This window comes from Pogoniulus pusillus, chromosome 14 (genome assembly GCF_015220805.1).
Source record: "Pogoniulus pusillus isolate bPogPus1 chromosome 14, bPogPus1.pri, whole genome shotgun sequence".
Taxonomy (NCBI): Eukaryota; Metazoa; Chordata; class Aves; order Piciformes; family Lybiidae; genus Pogoniulus; species Pogoniulus pusillus.
This window is the reverse complement of record NC_087277.1, coordinates 17,321,613-17,343,542: the sequence shown is the minus strand read 5'-3', so window position 1 is coordinate 17,343,542 and position 21,930 is coordinate 17,321,613. Positions and strand designations below refer to the sequence as shown.

Sequence of the window (21,930 nt, the reverse complement as noted above, 5' to 3'; positions counted from 1 at the left end):
TGTTCAGACTCGGGATATCTCCTTCCCTAATAAAGCCTTCTGCCCTGATCTCTGTGCTGTCCAGTCTGCAAGCCACCTGCCTAGCAGAAAGACAACAATCCAGAGACCTCCAGAACATATCAAACCACATCGAGAAGACCTCCATAAACCTCACTTAACATTGCAGATTAGAAAGGATTAATCACTTTGCCAGGAAAGATTCCCCATATAATCTTCTGTTCCTGTGATTTTCTGTTTGAAGCAGCTTGGATAGTCTGTTGACTCTCTGAGACACTTCAAAGGACTCACCATTCTCCACCCCATGCCATGCCATATTAATACAACCCCATCTTTTTCCAGAGTTCACAAACTTTTGTTGTATTTTGGTCTTTCTGCTCTTTTGGCACAATTTCCTGCCTGTTTCCTGCACTGCCTTCACTGCACTGGTGTTGATGGAACCTCCATTCAAATCATGATAATCATGTTTGATGCAGTTCTCTTGGTCATGGAAGGCTACATTGAATGTCAGCTTATGTCCACAGCAGATAAAAAAGAAGGTTTCACCAAAAAATGTTGAGTCACCAGGCTGCCTAGCCATGTCTGAACCCCAGGTCAGTATATTCTCAGTGCTATTGCAATATCTCAATATGGTATAGGCATCTCTACAGTGTCAGCTCCCTTAGCATGGAGACTGGGACTAAAACAAAACTAGCCACATCCATTTTCCCACTAAAATAGGAACTGACTCCATCCAAAATGTTTTCTTCTTCATCTGCAGTGCACCAAGCTGTGTGTACATCACCTCTTCTGGACACTTCAGTCATCCCCTGGGACTACTGGGAGAACAAACTGGGTGAGTCAGCATCCTGCCTCCAAGAGTCAACGCCCAAGGAAGAACATAAGCTTAGAACAAATATATAACAACGTTTCCTTAAAACACTTCCCGGCATTCAGCAGCCTGTGGGCTGGGAATTTCCCAGGTAAGAAAAGGAGTCTTCACTGAATGTTTCCCCCATGCTTTCTGAGCATACATGAACTTCCCAGATACACAACTCCAGTTTTGTGATATGACCAATCACCTCTTTTTCTTGAACTGCTCCCTCAGTAGCTTCTTTTGGTGTCTTTTACTTCTTGCATTGGAAAAGGTTCTGAAGAGTCATCCCCTAACCTGTGCTGCTGGAATAATATGGTCATATGTCACTTCAGTCCTCACTTTTCCAGCCCGAGGAGTCCTGCAATTTGGCGGCACTGATTATCTCCAGAGCAGGTCAGCAGAGGGAGCTGATGGTCTGAGCCCTTCCAGCAGCTCATCTCTCTTCTTGTTTCAGCTTTTAATTCTCAGTCTAAGTATAAAACAATACCCATTGTTTCTCCCAGCTGCATGTCTGAATGTTCCAGTCAATAGCCAGTTAAGGCAATGCACTCAAAAAGAGAATATTAGGACTTTAGATAATATTTGATTCTGAGCAAAGTCAGATTTCAGGACTTGTCCTAAGACACAAGCCAAGATAAGACAAGCAAGAGAACAAAATCCCCATTCAAAAATCTTTACAAGGTCAACCCCTGGACTGTGGCATATTTTTAGACAGTGGCTCTCACCTGTATTATCAGAGCATGAACAGTCTCCCCTGGAATATCGTGTGTCATGCAGATCTGCAGGACCATAGCTTGACAGAAGCTGGAAGCTCCCCGTAAGCCTCAGAGTCATTATTTGAGATATTTGTGCCTCAGTTTCTCCACTCCATCTTTATTATAGTTGCAGTAGGACAAGCAGCATGTCTTGCTGTACTGGTTAGAGAAAGCCCACACTAGCCCAGGTTTAGCTTGGAGAAATGAATCATCTGCAACTGCCTGAAAAAATCTATGGAAAAGATTTTCTTATGGAAAGACTATTTCCATAGTCTTTGCATAAATTCTTGGGCATGTTTTTCCTGAAGATTTTTCTGTTCTTTTTTGCACTGTGAAAGAACTGTGCCTTAGCATGGAGGAAACCAGGAGCTAGGGTTATGTTACCTGAGAAGAGATGACGGTGGTGAAGCCTGCTATGAGATCCAGGGCAAGAGAAGCTCTACTTCCAAGCTCCGCATGCATCCCTAATCTGAGCCTTGGAGCCACCAGCTGAAATGGTCTCTTTGGGAAGCCACCAGCATCAGGAGATCCAGGGGCCTGATGCCTTTCAGTCCTCAGGAACACTCAAGAGAAAAATCATTCTGCTTTTGGTCCGATTTGGACCCAAACCAGCTCATAAAAGAAGAAATTACAACCCACACTTGATGACATTTCCCACAAAGTGGAAAGCCAACAAACTCTCACTCCCCCCAGCACCCCTGGCTTTGGCATCCTCCAGCACACACATGCTTTGGCCGAGTTCCGTTTGATCCGCAGAGCAAAGGAACCTTATGTCTCCTTTCTGGCAGCTGGATTGCACCACCGGGTAATTCTGTGCCTAAACTGTTTAAATAATGTTAATGACTTTACAAATTCACTTTCAAAACAGCCTGAAGTGTAAAGCCAGCACAGCTGAAGCCGCATGCTAGGGCTTAGGCATGTTTAGATAAGAGTGGGTGCAGAGTAAGCTTTCAGAGTGCTCCACACGAGCTACTCAAAAGCTGGTAACAGGAGGACTTCTGCCTCTTAGCTATGTCTCCTGTGCTGTGACGGGCAAGGATTGAAAGCCAGGACTGCTAGAGGCTTTGAGGGATTAGTGTTTTTATTTTTCTTGGCAGCTGGCTCCTTTTGTGGCTGGTGCTGTTGGAGAAAGCAGCAGCAGATCCATGGGTGTTCTCAGGTTTTCAAAACAGCAATAAATAAAACTACAAAATGAAGTCAGAGGCTTAGCTGAAGGTGCTGGATGCATAACAACAGGTCAGACTTTAACACAGGGCACATCTGGTGCACACTCACCTACTTGATGCAAAAAATTGCAGTTGTCTAGTTGTCTGGCACACTGTCATGCTCTCAGATTTTAGTCAGGATGTGCCCACGTTCTTCAGCCTGGCAAGGAGCAGGTTGAGAAACGCAGTGTAGCTTGATGGAGGGAAGCACTCAGCCACTCGAACCTGGGTAAAGCACACACCACATGGTTGCAAATCCAAAAGGCAGAGGCAGAGACATGACAACACAAGCAGTGACCACAGTTGAACATCCAGAACTTTCCTGGGTTTATCAGAGAAAGCTATCAGTGAATGTCAGAGCTCTCCATGCTCCTGTGTATTTGCACACCTACTCTTCCCAGTGCCTGCATAGGCTTTGTGCCCACCGCTTAGGTCATGCTATGGTCGTGATAGCCATAGCAGCATCACACAGGATTATCCGTGCCTCTTAGCAGCCTGGATTTCACAAGGGTCACCCACCTCATAAACGTAATAGCAGCTGCACTGAATAATCTCTCTTGGCCAAATAAAAATAGGTTAGAGAGATGTTTTTGCTTTGATTTACACCAGGATAAATCTGCTGTTCTGCCCCAGTGATTCTTTGCCGGCAAAGGAGAAGTGAGATGGGGTCAGTACAGCCATTTGGAATAACTGCAGGAGAGATTTAATGTGTGACAGCATGACTCCAACTCACATTGAGGAAATTAGACAAATAGAACAGAAAAATAAAGGGCATTTTTAGCAATAACAATGATTAACTACTAAAACAAGTAAGTTTGGGAAGGGGTGGATCTACCAGTTCTTGATGACTTTGCAGCTAAACCAAAGCCTTTTCTAGCCAAACACAATGCATGGCAAGTGGCATGCTCTCTGCAACATCCTTTACTGCAAACTGTGAATGTAGTGTCAGATTTGGGTTTCTTATCAAGCAGAAAAGAGAAGTTTGCAGCCAGTGTGCAGTTGCCCTCACAGTGCTCCTAACATCAACTGAAGAAAACACAGCCATAACCAGGTGAGATCCAAATCCATAACATAAAGACTCAAAACCATAACACAGTCTGTGTTCCCAAAATAGTGCTATTATGTTCCTCAAAGCTGTGTACCAACACAAACTAGCAGCTGCTGATCCTCTCCGGTTTCTGCTCTCTAGTCATGCAGTCTCTTGGCCCTGATGAGCCACACTACCCTCAAGTCAAGACAACTGGGCTCCAAACACACCCTGCACAAACCTGCTGGTGGCACAGGCCATGCACAGCCCCAGGCCTGCGGCTGGTGAGACAGTTTCATGCTCAGAGTTGGACACAGAGATGGGTTTAGGTGCAGCATAGGGCATGCTCCACCCTTATGTGTCACACAGTTCTGGCACACCTCTTCTTGCACTTGATGGGGACTGACAAGAGTCATTGCTCTGTCATGAGCTCCACCCCTCCAAGCAGTAGAAGTGTTTTCTCCAGTCAATAGCTGTACCTAGGAACAGTTAACATACACCATTCTACCAAGCTGCTCTCTCACCTGCAGCTGCAGCCCCAGAGTTCTGTGAAGAAGAAGCTACGCCCAGGAAGATGGGAATAAATCACTCAAAGAGGGAAATTTGGGGAAAATTGCTAGGTCAGTAGGTGCTCCTTAACATACTGTTCAATCTGTGCACATCTGGAGGTAATACAGATGATGAAGAAGAGCCTCCAGAGACTTACATGTGATGGCTGACAGCTAGTCATCTACAGGATCCTTTGTCTTAGTAATTCCTCCCAAAATACTTTTGGGTGATACACTAAGCAATGATGAAAAACCCTGAGGCTGCTGAAGTCAGGAAAAGGTCTGCCAATGGCTCTGGAGGTGTGTGGTCTGTTTTAGCCTTGATAGGGTGAGAGAGATCAAACAGGAAAGAGGGTTTGAGAAAGGAGGCAATTTCTGGCCAGTGTAGAATAAAAACCAGTAACTGGTTGCAGTGGTGTCTGTGGGCACCCTATGGTAAACGCAGGCCACTGAGGGCAGGGCTGCTCAAGCTGGGATTTCAGAGACTTGAGAGTAGCATGGATAGTCAGGGCAATGCATGAGCCCTGAGCAGAGAGCAGAGAGCTCACTGCATGAGCAGAGAGCAAGGGTAAAGGATGGGATGGAAATCAAAAGTGAGAAGGCAGATTGTGTCCATTCTGAACACTGCCTCACAGGGCAGCCTCCTCCTGTTTACATTTTGGCAATGGACATCTCATCTCCTAGGATGGAAACCGGGCAATGTCTCCTGGGTATTGTCACCTGTTCACCATTTGCCTTGGCCAGACTGAGATGAGGCCCCACACGCGAGCTCAGGCATGTTTGATTTACTTCATTGAAAGTAACAACACAGTAGGCAGTCCAGGGAGGATGCACAAAGAAGTAGGGCCATGCCAATGGAAGCTGGACATAGCCTGGCAGCCTTCCTTTAGTTCTCCCCAGGAGCAGGCAAGCCTATGATCCCACCCAAGAAGGGGTGCCAGGGACTTTGCCCTTCCCATAGTTTCAGTCCCCACCTCCTCCTGACCTCTCCCAGGACACAGGAGGCCAAAGGCACCTCACACTGCTTCAGGATGGCTGCAGCTCCTCCTAGTTCAATCTCTGCAGAAAGGATGTCTTGCAGTCCTCCAGCTCACTGCCCTGTGGTGATTCATGGCTTCTCTCCTGCCCTTCCTTTTATGGGGATTCTGCATTTCCTCATGTTTCCTGCACTGGGAAAGACAACGCTTAAGAGTGCCTCTTCATATGCCTTGCCACCAGTCCCATCTGCTTCCCCTGCCCAGTAGCAGGTCATGGACCTGCCATGTCCCATCATTCTCCCCATGCAAGAACAGTTACTCCATGGCCGCATCCCATCCTTCCTCAGCACCAGACAGACCTAGATTTCAGCAGCCTCCTCCTGGTAGTAAGCATGAAATGGGCACAGAAGTCATATACAAGGTAAGATGGACCGAATATGAGGATTCTTCTATTATCTCAAAGCCACATCCCCCAAGGGGCCCACATCCTTGGAAATGCCACCCTTGTTCTTTTTTAAATCCTCTTCTCAGCCAGCATTTGCCTGCCAGCAGTGCCCAAGGAGACCTGCTTCTGCTTAACCTCTTGTTTTGAGTCAGAAAATTTGCCTTTCTGCATTTGATTTCCTTCAGCACATTTTGCTCCTGTGGACAGGCCATCCCCTGTGGCTGTGCAATCTTGTCTAAGATGTTCATTATGTACAGCTGCAGCACATAACAAATGATGAAGAAAGTTGCAGCAGCAAAGGTTTAACTTGGATATTATTACAAATGTCTTCACCAAAAGGGCTCTTAAGTTCTGGAACAGGCTGCCCAGGAAAGTGGTGGAGGCACCATTCCTGGAATGATTTAAAAGCTGTGTAGATGTAGTGCTGAGGAAAGGGAAGGGAAAGGGACTGCAGTAGCTAACTCTCAGAACCATTAAACCACATCACTTTACTGCCTATGTCCTTAATAAGATTTTGATCTGCAAGAGAATTCTACCTTCTCAGCACTCCTTTCTTGTCCAGCAATTTCCAGACAAGATTCTGTCAATCCTGACCATGGCAGCCAGCTTGAACACTCTCCTGTTGCAGTCAGGGAGATGGTGACACTGCAGATGTGGCAAAAAGAGAATGGCAGTATCAGGCAGGCAATTCCCAGAAGAAAAACCCTCTTCTGTCTGGCTAAAAAATCATGGAAATGAAAACTCTCCAGGGAGAGAAAAGTTTGCGGAGGAGAGATGAGATGATGCAGAGCTTCAGACACTCCAGCTGTCTCCAAACAACTGATTCTCCTGAATATAAAAATAAAACAAGGGAATGCAAAGTGACAAACAAGCATAGGCTAGGACTGAGGCAGCCAGAAATTCAGGAAGAGCAAAAAGGAAAACAGTCTTTTCCAAACAGATTGGACAGATGAGCATCCAGCAAGTGGACACACAAGCCCAGCAGGATGGGGAATTGTTGCCCACACCCCCCCACACCCCCCTATTGCTTTCCTCCCATCTGATGGCAACAATTATAATCACAGCCCCTTCTTGTCTGGGGGACTGCTGCAACCACTGCAAAGAGAAAGAGCATTCTGAGCAAGAGGAAAACAATGGACCCTGCTGGCTCCTGATTCAAAGGGTAAAATGAGTTAAGTTTATTTTAGAACTTCTTGTCCCCTTCCCTTTGGCACCTCCAACACTTTCCACTGCCATGTCTCAGGGTAGCTGTGAGCGGCGTTCGTTGCAGCTGCTTTCCAGTAGGATAAGCCTTCCTCCCTCACCATGCGACGCCAGCTTGTCCAAATCTCCAGGCATCTGGGCGATACTGCACAAGTCCCCAGGTCCCTGGTTGCGCAGTTGTGTTCCTGTAAGAAACCAGGAGGTTTACCCAGGGTGATTCCTGTTTGCAGATCTCACATGCACAGCTGGAGTTCACAGTTTCAGAGATCTAGCTCCGAAGCCCCAGATGTGATTTCAAAGCTGACAGTCCATGCCATCTCCTTGCACTGCTGCTTGCTTTCTGTGTTCCTGGCAGGTGAAGGAGGAGCAGATGATGCATACCCTCGTGGGGCTTGGGTGATTATTGCTTTTGCTGCTTACATTTAATAGCCACATATTCCCATTGACATTTATTTCACACATCCTTTTCTTCATAAAATGATCCAATTTCTCTGTATGGAAAATTTAGCTGTCCTAAATATCAAGCTGTGTGCTTGCTCCATATGGGAACAATCGGAAATGGTTTAAGTGGAGTTTCAAAATGCAGATTAAAATGATGGGCTGGAACAAGATCTTCATTTGGAAGCACCATGAAAACATCCTCTCAGGTTTCAGCAAGCTGAAAGTTAGGAATGAATTTCATGCCAGGATTTTTCAGGCTGGAGAAGAAGATGAATAATACAAGGGATGAGAGAGATTTGTGAAACTATGAAAAGCATAGAAAGTGTACAGAGACTGGTTTTTCATAATCTTTTCTAAAGCAAAATCTAGAGCTTTAATCAAAGCAAAGCTTTAATCAAAGCAGCAAGAGGAAACTTCAAAGCAAATGCAAGCCAGTTCTTCATGTAACATGATTAAACTGTGCAAATCCCTGCCACAAGATTTTGTTCAGTAGGCAATGAAGACATGCACACAAACACATGTGTAAAACTAACATGAAAATCAGAAGACATAAAATAGTAGAATCATAGAATAGTGAGGGTTGAAAGGGACTTCTGGAAATCATCTAGTCCAATCCTCTTGCCAAAGCAGGCTTGCCTAGAGCACAGGCTGCACAGGAACATGCCCAGGAGGGATTTGAAAGTCACCTGAGAAGGAGGCTTCACAGCTTCTCTGGGCAGCCGGGTGGAGTGCTCAATCACCCTCAAAGTAAAGGAGTTTCTCCTTAAGTTCAAGTGAAACCTCTTGTGTTCTAATTTTTGGCCATTGCCCCTTGCCCTGTCACTGGCCACCACTGAGAGGAGCCCAGCCCCACTCTCATGACCCCTGCTCTTTAGATATTTATATGCACTGAGCAGATCTCCTCTCAGTCTTTTCTTTTCCTGTCTAAACAGCCCCAGGTCTCTCAGCTTCCCCTCACGAAAGAGACTCTCCAGTTCCCTAATTATCCTCGTAGTCCTCCACTGGATTGTCTCCAGTAGTTCCCTGTCTTTCTTGAACTGGCAATCCCACAACTGGGCACAATACTCCAGGTGTAGCATCACCAGCTAAAAGCAGAGGTGGAGAAGAACCTCCTTCAACTCCCAGCCACAATCTTCTTAATGCACCCCAAAATGCCATTTGCCTTGCCCATAAGGGCACTTTGCTGGCTGATGGTGAACTTGCTGTCTACCAGGACTCCATGTGCCTCAGCATAGCTTCTAGGCCCATTCCAGATCATCCCAGGCACAGAGGTGAGGCTGACAGGTGGGTAGTTCCCAGTGTCATCCTTCCTACACTGTTTAAAAATGAGTATAATGTTTCTCTTCTTCCAGTCACCAGGGGGTTCACCTGTCTGCCAGGGCTTTTCAGACATCTTGGAAAGTGGCTTGGCAACTACATCAGCCAGCTGCCTCAGGACTCTGGGATGCATCTCATCAGATCCCATAGAGTAGTGTATGGTCAGGTTCCGTGGGTGGCCACAGACCTGATCTCTCAGATGGGAGGGAATTTGCTCATTCGCTCCCCTAGTCCCTGCCTTGCTGTCCATCCAAGTTAACTGTATAGATCATGCTGAGGTCCCTGAGATGCTCCTTTATAACATACTGGTGCAAACACAGACTGTGCATCCTCTCAGCTGCAGCCATGATGGGATAGGTGAAGCCAAAACAGCACCAAGGCTGAGCTCCAGTGACATGGAGTTACTGGACAAGCTGAATTCAGCAGTGACTTAAGTCCCCAATATTCCTTATTGCCTATAGCTGTCTGAACAAGCATAGAGAAGACAACGTTTTCATCCTGTTCCAACTCTGTTACTGATGCTCCCAAGCATCAACAACCACCCAGCATTGATTCAACACTCAGTTTCCCCTTGAGCATGTCTCTCTCCTGCTCTGTGCGCTCAAGTTCAGCCTCATCTCGGGGGAATTGCAGAGCAACTTGGCTTTAACCAAAATAAACTATCCTGGCATGAGTTCCTGTTTTTCAAGATATAGCTTTAAAATAATAAAGAGGAATTTTCCCCTTTCCTTGCTCTCAAAGGCAGCACAGGCTCCATTGTGAAAGCTTCAAAGATTGTCACCTACAACACCATCATGACCCCGGAGTAAGCATCTATTTATTTTCCCATGAGAGGCATTTCTGCAGCCAATAGAGATTTATAAGTTGAAAACAGACAAGATTTTCCATGGCTTGTAAACTTGTGGAAAAATCAGAGGGACAAAGACAGCTCGGGGCTTCGAGGCTGTAAAACAACACTCAGTCCATCTGATTTTAAGTGCTTTAGACCTTATATCAATATTGTTCTTCTGCTGGGGAGGGGTGGGGAAGAAGAGGGATCCATCTACCCCCAAACAGCAAGAGAAATCTTTTGGAAACAACAACAAACCCACAGGCCTGGATAATCCCTGTTAATAAAAACAAAGCTGCAGCTCAGATTGCATGTACAAGCTGGAACCAGGCAAATTTATTCCCGAGGTGCTGTGACAGCAAAGAGATATCAAAGTGGTCACAAAAGTCTTTTGGCAGCTGCCCCAGTGCATCCTTTTGTCATCTTCTCTTTTCTCTTTTAATTTGATGGAATCGAGCCCCAAGTACTGTAATCCATCTTGGATCTCCTGCCCTGTTCCTCCTGTTATTTTAACTTTAGGCACAGCAGCCCTTTGAAAAAGTGCCCCGTTCCCACTGCCTGGGAGCTATGGGAAAAAGCTATCTTGGTCCTATCAGGAATGTTCCTCGTCTCTGCCCTGCGGTTGTGCTGCCTTCGGAGAAACTGGTGTCACGAAGCACCGAGAGGAACAGGCCAGGACGTTCCCTTGGAAGAGCTGGAGAAAGGCGGGGGGAGTCAGGGCACGAGTGGATCAGGCAGTGTTGTCTCTTTGCTTCTTGGAGTTGGAGGAAAGTTGGAGAGACCTAGTTGAAGGGGGGTTCTTACTTTATGGGGATGGGAATACTTTAGAGAGGTGGAAAGTTGAGGACAACATGTGGCAGAGCTTTGGGAAATCCATTTCTTGTGTTCAAATTAAGGCCAAATTAGACAGTAAAGATCATCTTACATTGTGCTAGAAGCCTGCACATTTGCAACTGAATCAAGACCTCACTCTCTGGTGTCTGTTAATTAACTCTCCACAGGGTCTAAAGGAAGCTCAGACACCTAGCACACATGGATCCGTAGACACGGAGACTCCTACATGTCTTGGTCTCCATCCAGAACTAAATGCCACCACGGAACTGGTGAGATGGATTCACACCCACGTGACCAAAGGAAATTACATATCAAGGACTCAGTGGGAAAGAGCAGGTTTTGTGGTTTATGTTTGCTGCATATCTACTGGACATTGCTTCTGGCTAGCTGATCTTTGAAACTAAAGGTTCAGTCCCTTTGAAGGTGGAAGAGATTAAGCAAGAAAAGAGGAGTCCAATGAGCAAGTGCCAACCTATGATCTAGTATTTGCTTTCCAATCAGGAGGGATGTTAAGCTGGAAGATACTACATACTGAAAAGATGCATCTGGCATTCCCCTACCCAAAGAAAACTAGAGTATCTTGTCCCACATTCCCTGACAGAGCTGCAGGGAATGACCAGGAGGAACATGCTAAGACATCAGGGCACCCAGTCTCAGAATATGAGACTGTGCCTTAAAATAGTTTTTGCACTCAGGGCCCAAATCTACTTTCCATGTCAAAACTATCATCTCTCTCTACCGATGCCACTGCCCTCCATCACACAGCTTTTGCAGGCTCCAACATTGCCCATATAAAAGGATCTCATGCCATGGTGCTGAGAAGTCCATTTGGGGATGGAAGATTTAGTCCCCCAGGAGCTACAGCAGGTCCATCACCTGTTGGACCAATTGATGAAGCAACATTCCTAAGGGCATTTCAAATACCACTAAATGCCCCTTCTTGGGCAACTGGTGCCTTACCATGCCTGACCAATTCCTCATACACCCAAACCCAACATCTCCATCTGATTTGCAGGTTCAGCTTGCAACATCTGGTTGTTCAGAGTCCAGAAATGGACAGGGATTCCTTCCATTGGCATCCACAGCGAAATTCTCACTGACCTGAGTAGAGGGGCAGAAGTCACAGCCTTTGGTGGTGGAGAATGCACCAATGGGAGATGAGGAGGGAAATCACAGAAAAAAGCTACCTAACCCTCAAGACACTGCCACGACCCCCTTCATCTCAGCCTCATCCTCAAGCACATAGACCTTATCCACTAGTGAAACTGCTAGGGATATTACACTTGACATCTGATGTGCCTGCCCCAAATACTTTCAGCTTTGCAAAACATGGTTGGCTCCAGCCTGGAAACACGAGCCACTCTAAGAGCTCTTCCCCCACTAGCTGTGATGGGAGAGAACTGGTGCTAGGCCAGCTGTCAAGCCTGTCTGTAGGGAATGGGCTGCCCAGGGAGGTGGTGGAGGCACCGTCCCTGGGGGTCTTCAAGAAAAGACTGGATGAGGCACTCAGTGCCATGGTCTAGTTGACTGGCTAGGGCTGGGTGATAGGTTGGACTGGATGATCTTTGAGGTCTCTTCCAACCTGGTTGATTCTATGATTCTATGATTCTATGAAAACATCCAAACCTGAGTCATCTTCAAGTGACTCAGATTGTTCCCTTTAGTTCTTCAGGAAACGTTATCAGCTGTCTTGATTCAGGCCAGAGCAGGATTGATGGATGCAGGGAGAAGGCAACACACACCACAGTTGGCCTCATTCAGAGAAGAAGACTTTGTGGAAGACAGATGGAGACGTGTGACTCAGGACTGGCTAGTCACTTGTCCTTCACATAAATCCTTTTTCTACTGGTGAAATGGAGGGGTTTGCACTTCTCTGCAATATCTGCCTGTCTCAGGAGATGACCTCAGGCTAGCCAAGCACCCTAGCTCTACTGGATGGGGACTCATAAAAAGCAAAGCAAGCAGTGAATCAAGCACTTGCTATGCTGCCTTTGCAGCAGCACTCTGCAGTAAATGTATTGGCCAGAGCAAAAAGCCCAGTCAAAGAAACAGCATGTCCAGTGGAAGCACAGCCTGGAGCTGGAAGCATCACACTCTTCTTTCCACAGACACCCCCAAGATTATGCTGGTTTCTGGATTCTGGAAAAATCTGGATGAGAAGTCCTTATCTCTGCCAAACCATCAAAGCCAAGAGAGGAGATGACAAACACCAAGCCACAGGTAGTCACTGCTTCCTTCCATCCTCCCTTGGAACAAGCAGGTTCCTCCTCTGTACACCCTCAGATGGATGTGATTTCCCTCACCTGCCATGCAGCCATGTCTCTGTGTCTTCTGCTAATATTAGCCTTGGTAAATAACTATAGTGCTGCCCCTGGGTGTATTTAAAAGCCATGTATACATGGTGCTCAAGGACAAGGTGTAGCAGTAACCCTGGTAGAGTTAAATAGTGAAATGATCTAATTATCTAAGATAAGTTGCACAAAAAGAAGTTGCCTGTAGTCTCTGGTCTTCAGGAGGGAATGCAAATTTAGACAGAGCTCACACAGCTACGGTTCTGCCTAGCAAGTCATTTCATGCCGGTGTCTCCGCATGCCCATACACATGCCCACTCTTGGATGGAAGATCTCTCTCTTTAGGTGGCCACAGTTCAAGGAGCTGCTTGAAGAGGACATGCCATTTCTCTTGCCAGACACATTTACTAAACTGCCATAGGCAGGGATTGTAGGTGTAGTGATAGCACTTTCAAGATGAAGAATGCTTTGGAAAGAGATTTAGAAGTCCTTTTGAATGAGTAATAAACTGAAAATAAGAAGAAAGCAGATTGGAATATCAGTTGCAAATACAGGCTCCTTCCAAATAAGGGGGTGTTACAGAAGTCCTGATTAGACCAAAGACATAAAAAGTAGGTCTGAGCAAATAAAATCTAAATGTGAAAGCATGCTTATGTCACAGTGCTCTACCCAAAGCAGGCAGAAGCAAGCTTGGAAGACCTCGGAACCAGAGGACATTTCCAATAACAGCACAAAGCAGCCACACAACCTGTGTTTGTTCACCAGTGATTGATACAGTTTTGCAACTTGTGCTGGCAACCAAGGGTAATTAACATCACTTCCCAGTTAACCAGTGGCCTACACAGTCACTGGATGCATGGAAGCAGAATAATATGTCGTTAATATCTACTTTTTTTTCCCCATTTTTACATTCATTTTCTTTTGCCAAAAGCTCCCAAAGCCATCAACAGGAACAAATCAATAGCAGGCCTGTAATCACTTCCAGGAATTAAATATGTGTCTGGTTCTGGTAAACTCCTGAATCAAAGAGCTCAGCCTCAGGGCTCCAACTCACAGAAAGACTTCATAGAGTGCAAATCAACAAGCTATAAAAAATACACCAATGAACGAGCTATTTCTTAAACACTTTACTGCCTCCTTTGGAAGATAATATATCTTCTTGATGGCCTTGAGGCTGAAATGAGTTTGATGGATAGCACCAATTTTGTAAGAGATGGAAGGAGTTTCTTACACTCTCTTCAGCACACATCAGCCAAGCTGATACCACACAGCCCCTCCAACAGGCTGGTACAACAGCACAGATGGTGATGCTAGAGACCAAGTGCACATTGGAAAAGAAGCACAGAAGATTCATGACTAGTGGGACAGCGTCCCTACCAACAGCTGACTGAGTGTAATATTGTGGTCATCTCCAGAGAACGCCAAGTCTATGCTGTTTCAGTAAAGACCAAACCTTCCTAGCATACATGAGCTCCCACCCTCATTTTGTGCAGGAAGACCGGTCAGGGAACAGCTCCAGCGTGGGATTAAACAATGTTTCGTTTCTCCAAGACCCTTCCACATCACTTCCCCGAATCATTTCACAGAATGCAACTCCAGCATTTGTCCAGTGCAGACAGAACAGGAGAAATTGCAGCTGGGTAGGAGGGGAAGGTGCAGCGACCTTGGAGCTCTGATCAAAGCAGAAGAAATCGGCAATGCCTCAGGCATGGCTCCTGCTCACCCATAGACAACAAGCAGTTGCAGAGTGGATGGGTGCTGGTCGTCACCTTCTGCAAAGTGCTCCCATGCAGCAGCCTTTCATAGCAATCTGTCTGGTTCATTTCAGCATAAGGGCCTGCAGGTTAGCTCAAGAAGCAGCAAAAGTGAGTTCTGACTCTGTAGGATGTGGCCTCCAGCCCGGAGAACAGTCACCTGAGAGTAGTAATTCTGGCACTACTACCAGAACATCTCTGTTCATGTATTTATTTCTCCATAATGGATCAAACATGAAATAAAAACCTACATTAATATCCTCTTTTAGGCTCCTTTGCATCAACAGAGGAAACTTTGCCTGATTCAAAACCAAGCTCAAAAATGAGATTGTCTCTAGGAGCAGATCACTTGCACATGCTGTTTGGTATACTGTTTGGACCCAATGATCTCAGAGGTCTTTTCCAACTGAAACAGTTGTATGATTCTATGATATTCATACGAGAGCTTGGCAGCCCGTTTTAAGTTGCAGTTTCAGGACAGTCCTTTTCAAGGCAGGCTGCTGGAATCCAAAGATGTAGGTATAGACAAGACCACTCAGTAGATACATCTCTCTCTGCTGACGGGAGGGAGAACACTTGGACATGAGCAGCCCGAAGGTTATGCAGACATAGACTGAATGTCATCTGAGCATCAACTCAGGTTTTGGTTGGTTGGTTTTTTTTATGAACTGTCTTGGGAAATTGTTATACTCAAAGTGACTGGTGAAGCCAAGGAAAAGCTCCTGCATCTCATGCAAAGACACATAAAGTCTTGTGACAGGTCCTGTATTCGTGTCACTGTGCATGACACCTTGCCTACTATAATTTGTGTTGAAGTTCTTACCTAGAAGCCAAAGACCCAAAGGCAAACCTCCCACTGATTTCAGTATGGGTAGAGTAGGCTACAAAAATTAACCCCTTTGAATGCAGCATTAATGTGCAAATTGTCTGCATTGCTACGCAAGAACAAGGTGAGACTGCCTGGGAGGCTAACAGCAGCAGGCTGACTTTGACTACCTCTCCACTGAGTGTCCTACTTTTTATAAAACATTCATGATATTTTCTTTCCAAACATCTCAGCTCATTCCAGACACAAATCCTTTGAGTTCACTGCACCCTTAGAGGAAACCAGCTGAGAGACAGTGAGGACACAATTAATGAGAGCAGGGCAGGCAGAGCTTGAGTCAGTGAAGCTGGAAATGAAAAGGAACAGCTATTTGTTTTCCTCCATTTGTCTGCTCTGAGATAAATCCCTCTAATCTTAGAGATCAAGTCTTACCAGAGATGGTCACCACTGATTATGTGCCCACATATGAAATGTGTTTTACCTGTCAAACTCGCTTTAAATAGCCACGGTGTGAGTACACAAAAGGCCAGCTTTGTATTGAACTAGAGTTCCCATGATATACAGCTTCCACTAACTCCTGTCAAGGTTGGGAACAGCTCTGCACACCAGCCCAAGTGGCATTGACACCTTTGCTATGCAGCAGGGCACCCATTCTCTCGCACTGAGAGGATGGGAGGAGGTAGTTCCCCCAAGATCTCGACCTCCTCTATCACAGGTTAAACCATGGGGAATGGTGTCAGATGATCCACCACTTGCCAGTTGGGCACTTAGTTACATAGGTCCTTCTCTGACCGGTTGAGCTAGGACCTATATGAGCTGTCCTGTTGACTAATGGAAAGTTTAGCCTTAAGGTCATCAAAGGCTGGGCCACTGGGCTTTAAATCACTCTGCTTTGCCAGTTTGTCTGAGACTCTTTGAGCAGTACAGGACATTGTTGTTGGGACTTTATTTTTATTTTTAATATTAATTTTAGCCAGCATGGAAGAGCAAGACGATGGAAGAAATGTAGTAAGGGTATTTGAAATGGGCATGGAATTTTACACAGGACAGAGCTCCCAGAAATAGCTCCAAAACAGATTGCTTTTAAAAAATTTAAAATAGCAGGTTTTATTGGTGTTAGAAGGATGATTTCTCAGGGCTCTGTTTACTGTGACAAGCCCAGAAGGGAGGGATGCCTGTTCCTGTGGAACTGAAAGAAGGAGATGTGCCATTACGGAGCGAGGCAGCACATGAGACCAGATTGCTTCACCATATATGTTCTATAGATCATGGCACTGCAGTGCAGTCCAGTCCAAGATGCTTTTGTAGATAGAAAGATTCCTGAAGATTTGCTTGGGTCACAGGCTTATTGCTTTGAGGAGAGGAAGAGTAAAGATGTGGGTCAGTTTCAATCTGCTTCTTCACTTGGTCACCAAGAAAGGGGAACAACACATCCAGGCAACTGCTGCCACGTACCCATTTTGTAAGCAAACTCCTTGGGTGTGATCTCAGATTTCTCTGAATCTGGTCTGACGCCTAAGTGTCAGCCAAATGGGAAAGGAGGGAAAGGAAAAACTCTCAGCAAGGTGAGCTTGGCCTGAGTTACCACCATCCTCATCTTAGAACCCATTTCACAGAGGTCTGTGAGCAGCAAAGCAAGGCAGTGTTCGAGGCGAGGCTTTGGGCAACCTGGTCTAGTGGAAGGTGTCTCTGCCCATGGCAGGGGATTTGGAACTTGATGATCTCTAAAGTCACTTCCAACTCAAGCCACTCTATGATTCTGTGAAAACACAGCCTCTGAATGCAACCTTCAGCTCAGGGACAAGTGCACTGGGAGAAATAATGACCCCTGGCAGGCTCCCGAATGAACCATTATGTCTTTGTGAGCCATTGTTTCCCTTACTGACAGACCAGCTCTCATTCACAAAGAGCTGCTTTTGCAAGGCAAGAGGAAAAAACACATTGGAAAACACAGAAGTGAGGCCTCATGTGGTTAATGCAGCATGGGAGCCTTGTGAGAACCCAGCTGTTATTTACCCTGGAGGATTGCATGGACAGTGTCAAAATGTCTTCATAGACAAATCCATTTTGTCTGCTTTGGTTTCTTATGCATGTAAACTTTGCTGTGGAGTTTCCCCTACAGGGCTGATGTTTGGGGCAACATTGCAGGTGAAGGACTTCTATCAGCTTCTCTTGCTTTCCCTCCAGGCAAAGCACACCCCATCAAACACACAAGGCCTTAAATAAAGGCAAAAGAGGCTGAAATTTTACTTATTTCATTCTTATATTGCTGAGCTGGCTATGTGACAAGACCACTGGCCAGCCAGTTTGGGAGATGATTCTAGGGCTTGTGAGCATGATGGCACCTTGAGCCATTGGAGTTATCTTTGGCACCCACTTAAGACAAATGGGAGCCCATACAATTACAGAATAGCAAGCAGAATCCAAGTTATCACTTCTAAAATGACATCTGCTTGTGGGCAACAAACTTAAAACCCTCCTGGCTTGTGACAGAATTTCTGTTTAGACTACCCATCTATACTGACTAGGTGTCTGGTGGCTGAAGCAGGAACCTAGACACCTACAGGAAAGTAAAACACTAAGGACAGCAGACTAAATCCAGCTGACAGATGTTTAGTGATGTCTGAGATGCTTTAATAAAACCTACACTACTCACAGGGCTGGAAGGTAAGACACAGGTCCTGTTGGAGACCTGTGAGCTCAGTGGCTATTCTTCAGTATCTCAAGTGGAACCAGATGCCCTCATACAGACAGCCTGAGTCCAGCCCCAAGCTTTTCTTCTATTTCCTCCTCTAAGACAAGCCATGAAGATTTGTGTCATGAAATGCACTTCGGCTGATGGTGCCAGGCTAGCTGCAGGCGTGCAGCAAGGGTGACTGGCCACTGGGACGTGGCCACACGATCCTGTGTACCACAGTTGGCTCTGATGCCGCTGCCTCTGCAGAAGGATACAGCAGGCTGGATGGGAACAAGATGTCTTTGCAAATGCTACTGTTAAAAAGTGCTCCCGCTGCTCTTAAGGGGTCTGAGAGTGGCATGTCCTCCTGTGCAGAACGAGAAGGATTTTGACAGCATGAAGTGCTGAAGCCTTGTTGGACTCCATGTCTGCATGTTCACTTTTGCCTGCCTGCAGTGGTAGTTTGGAGGCAGCGGTTGAAGCAAGGACCCCACTCTGCTCTTGGTCTCTCCAGGATGTTCATGTCTTCAAAGAACAAAGATATGTTCTTGGAGCCTCCAAGCAGCACATTTGCTCCCTGGATGAGGAACTGCAGGGAATATTTTCTTCTGCACTGGAAATCTCCTCAGCTATGTGCCAAACCAAAATGTACACTGTCCCAGCCACCCTGTGCTCCTCTACGCAGTGTGGGCTTGGAAAACCAGTGTATCCACTCATCTGAGTACCTAATAAAGCTCCCCAGCAGCTTGAAGCCTTAAGAGCCACTGCCAAGGATCCTGCCCCGGAGAAGGGGGAAGCTGGGGAAATCAGCATCTCACCTGAAGCCATGAGTGGTTGAATATGCACCAGGACATTCTAAAGGCAGGGAGCAGACAAATCTACCCTGCACAGCCTGGAGAGCTGCCATTCAGCTTTGAAAAACAACACATCCTACAAACTGCTGTTACCACTCAGAGGAGCCATGGAACCCTACCCTCATGAATGGTTTGAAAGTCTGCAGTCTCCCTTGTTCTCACCTCAAGCACAAGTGTCTAAAATTGTGGTCCTAACCCTCTCCTCCACCAGCTGCACTGAAGTCCAGAGTCCCAGTGCATCTTGACATTACTGTTCACTGGGAGCCTGAAGAAATGTGCCTGAGCCTAGAAATACTTGTGTTTTCACATCTAGTCTGATCGTCAGACTCATCTCACCATTGAGCCTTGATGAGATCAGTGGCAGCTGTGCCAAGGAGGAAACTCAGCACAACCAGTCCTACATAAGAGCAACCAAAGGATGAAGACATGCTTATTCAGACTTTTTTTTACCCAACAGGTCAGAAATTCACTCCAAATGGGGAGAGAAGTTTTTTTCTTACTGCAAATTACCCAGTTAAAGTCCAGTTCAAATCCATATAGTTACCAAGTTAAAACACTCAGGGGCAAAGGCCCTGTATTCATCTTCGTAAGAAGACCTCTCAGTTTCCACTAGGACTCCCTAGAAAGACATATTAGTGTGTATCTACATAGCCAGGGTCACAAGACTATGCTCTTCCAGAGTTAGCAGTGCAAGGACTGCAACATAGATCTCCAGCAAGGGCTCCCTATGACAGAGAAGAGACTCCAGATCTCTGGCACCTTGAGTGTTATTACCATCCACTCATCAAGCACTGTTTAGGCTTTTCATTCAGACTGAGAGCTCTGTACCTTCAGCCATGTGTAGTCCACGTAGGGGCTAGAAGATCTCATTCCCAAGACACTTCTGAGAGCCCTGTCTAAGATATGACACAAGTCTCTTTCAATCCAACACCTTCATGATCATAAGATCTCCCTGAAAAAGTCTTGGCATCCTCTAAAAGCCATGAAGGACTGCAAAAACCCCTGGCAGGGAAATGAGGAGTTAATAGTCCTACTACCTGGGAGGTTATCACTGAAATGGGACTTCTGCCCAGGAACTTTAGCTTATGGGCACAGCTCCACTGTGATGGTTTCTTCAGAATGAGTTGGCCTGCCTTCATCTGTTCAGGAGGTCCATTTCTAGTAAAAATCTGTAAATAGTCCAAAAGGTTGGAAGAAGAAACGTAAAAGGGCCACTGCTGGGTCACTTAATGTATAGACAAATACATGTTCACTGTATCTGCCACGTAAACCTCAACTGCTCAGGTTTATCAGTCACTGCCAAAAATGCTATTACAGCAGTTTGAGATTTCAAAGGCAGTTTCATTCCTGTTTCTGACTGACCTTTGGATGGATCTTTCAACTCAGAAAAAGAAAACTTTATGTACTCCAAAATGGAGCTCAGAAGGTTTAACACATTTCTAAGAATAGACATGGTGATTTACGAGGACCTCTTTTTCTGGTTTTTATAAGACTCTGTCTTCCTTCAACCAGGAACAATGTATTGGCTTTGACAAGGACACCCGGAATCTTGGAGATTTTAGCATGATTTATGATGGACAGTGTTGCTATCCAATGGCCAAGAAACCGGACTTATTACTTGGCTCTGCTGTGGGTGTGCTGAACAACCAAAGGGTTTTCCCTTCCTGTGTCTTCTTCTCTTCTCTGCAGTGGTAGTACTGGGGTCAAAACCTCTTTCTCACCACTGGTTTTCAAATGAACCAGTAGAGCCCATACATTCTGATGGTATCAGATGATGCTTTTTTGTCAATAATCCCTATTCCTTGCAAGATTTTATTACTACAGTTTCCAAGGGTCAACCAACCCAGTTACATCAATATCAGCAGGTGGCTGGGGCTGTTCATGAGTGTCGGTGCCTGGATTCAAGCAAGCTCATCTCAACGCTTGCTCCTAAGACCTTTCAGTGAATGGTTTGTGTTAAGATGCCACACAGAGTGTCCCATAACAGATTGTCATCAGTTCTGTTAAGTGATGGACAACTGCATCAGAGAAAGGTGATTCAATACCCAGAGACAGCACAGGTTGCACTGGGGCAAGCTCCATGTTCATTTTTAGGCGAGGCTCTAAGATCCAAGTGAGTGTTCATGTGCTGGCATTCACACTACCCAAGTGAATGAGTGCTCACAAATCTAATAGAAAACTACCAGAATTTAGGGCAGGAAAGCCTTGCTTCGAAATTCCTGGAAGTCACTGGGATGTATAGAGCAATCTGGGTTTGCTCCCAGCCAGCAAGAAGCAAGATGCCCTAAACATAGGTGTGATTAATCTGCTGCAACTGACTCAGTGTTGACAGTTGCACTCACAGGTTTGCCTTTATGACTGTGTTTTCCAAATGCCTCACAAGCGTCAGCCCTTTACACACCCTGAAAATGTGCCATGCACATGTCCACTGCACAGCAGGTGCAGGAGGGCTAGAGATGGATGTGCACACCAAGTAGCAAAAAAAACCGCCATGAGCCTTAACCTGACAGAGCAGGATGCCCACAGGAGACAAATACTCTTCAACCTTACAGCTGTCTAGGGAAAGGTGAGTTACACAGGTCCTGAAATCTGAATACGAGATACTGTGACCTGTAAGCCTGTGAAAGGCTGGTCTGTATCCACAGACAGGCACATTCAGCTGCATGCTTATCTACAACTGCATGCCACAAAGTCCAGGTCTTTAAGGCCATATTTTGAGATGGCAAAAGCCACTCAAATTGGCATCTCTCTGTTCCATTGGAGGTAGACACTGGTCCCAGCCTAGGCACAGAGGCAGCACAACTGCACAACTGTATCCATGTGGAATTGTGTAGGGACACTAGACCTCCCTTGATCCCTCAATATTCTATCTCCTCTTGAACCAGCACCCATGTACAAAGAGCTGACAAAAGTGGGAGAAGGCAGGGCTTGTGCTGCCGTTCTGGGTTGGAGTGCAGTTTGGAAAGCAACTCTGTGCAGATATGAGGGTCAGGCCTCCAAAGTCCCCAAGCCCAGGTGATGATCTACACCCAAGGTCAAGTGGGCTCCATAGGCACCTTTTCTTTCGACATTATCCCCTAAAACCTCCCACCAC

General features: G+C 46.0%; 1 long non-coding RNA gene across 2 annotated transcripts; it reads right to left on the bottom strand.

Moving 5' to 3' along the window:
* Positions 1 to 2,621: 2,621 nt before the first annotated feature.
* LOC135181312 (uncharacterized) lies at positions 2,622 to 7,180 on the bottom strand. Of its 2 annotated transcripts, none has more exons than XR_010304819.1 (5): positions 7,115 to 7,180; positions 6,347 to 6,638; positions 5,363 to 5,557; positions 2,884 to 3,038; positions 2,622 to 2,792 (listed from the first exon to the last, which is right to left on the bottom strand). It is a non-coding gene; the product is annotated as an uncharacterized LOC135181312 (long non-coding RNA). The 2 variants fall into 2 exon arrangements; XR_010304820.1 differs by having other exon boundaries at positions 5,404 to 5,557.
* Positions 7,181 to 21,930: the final 14,750 nt, after the last annotated feature.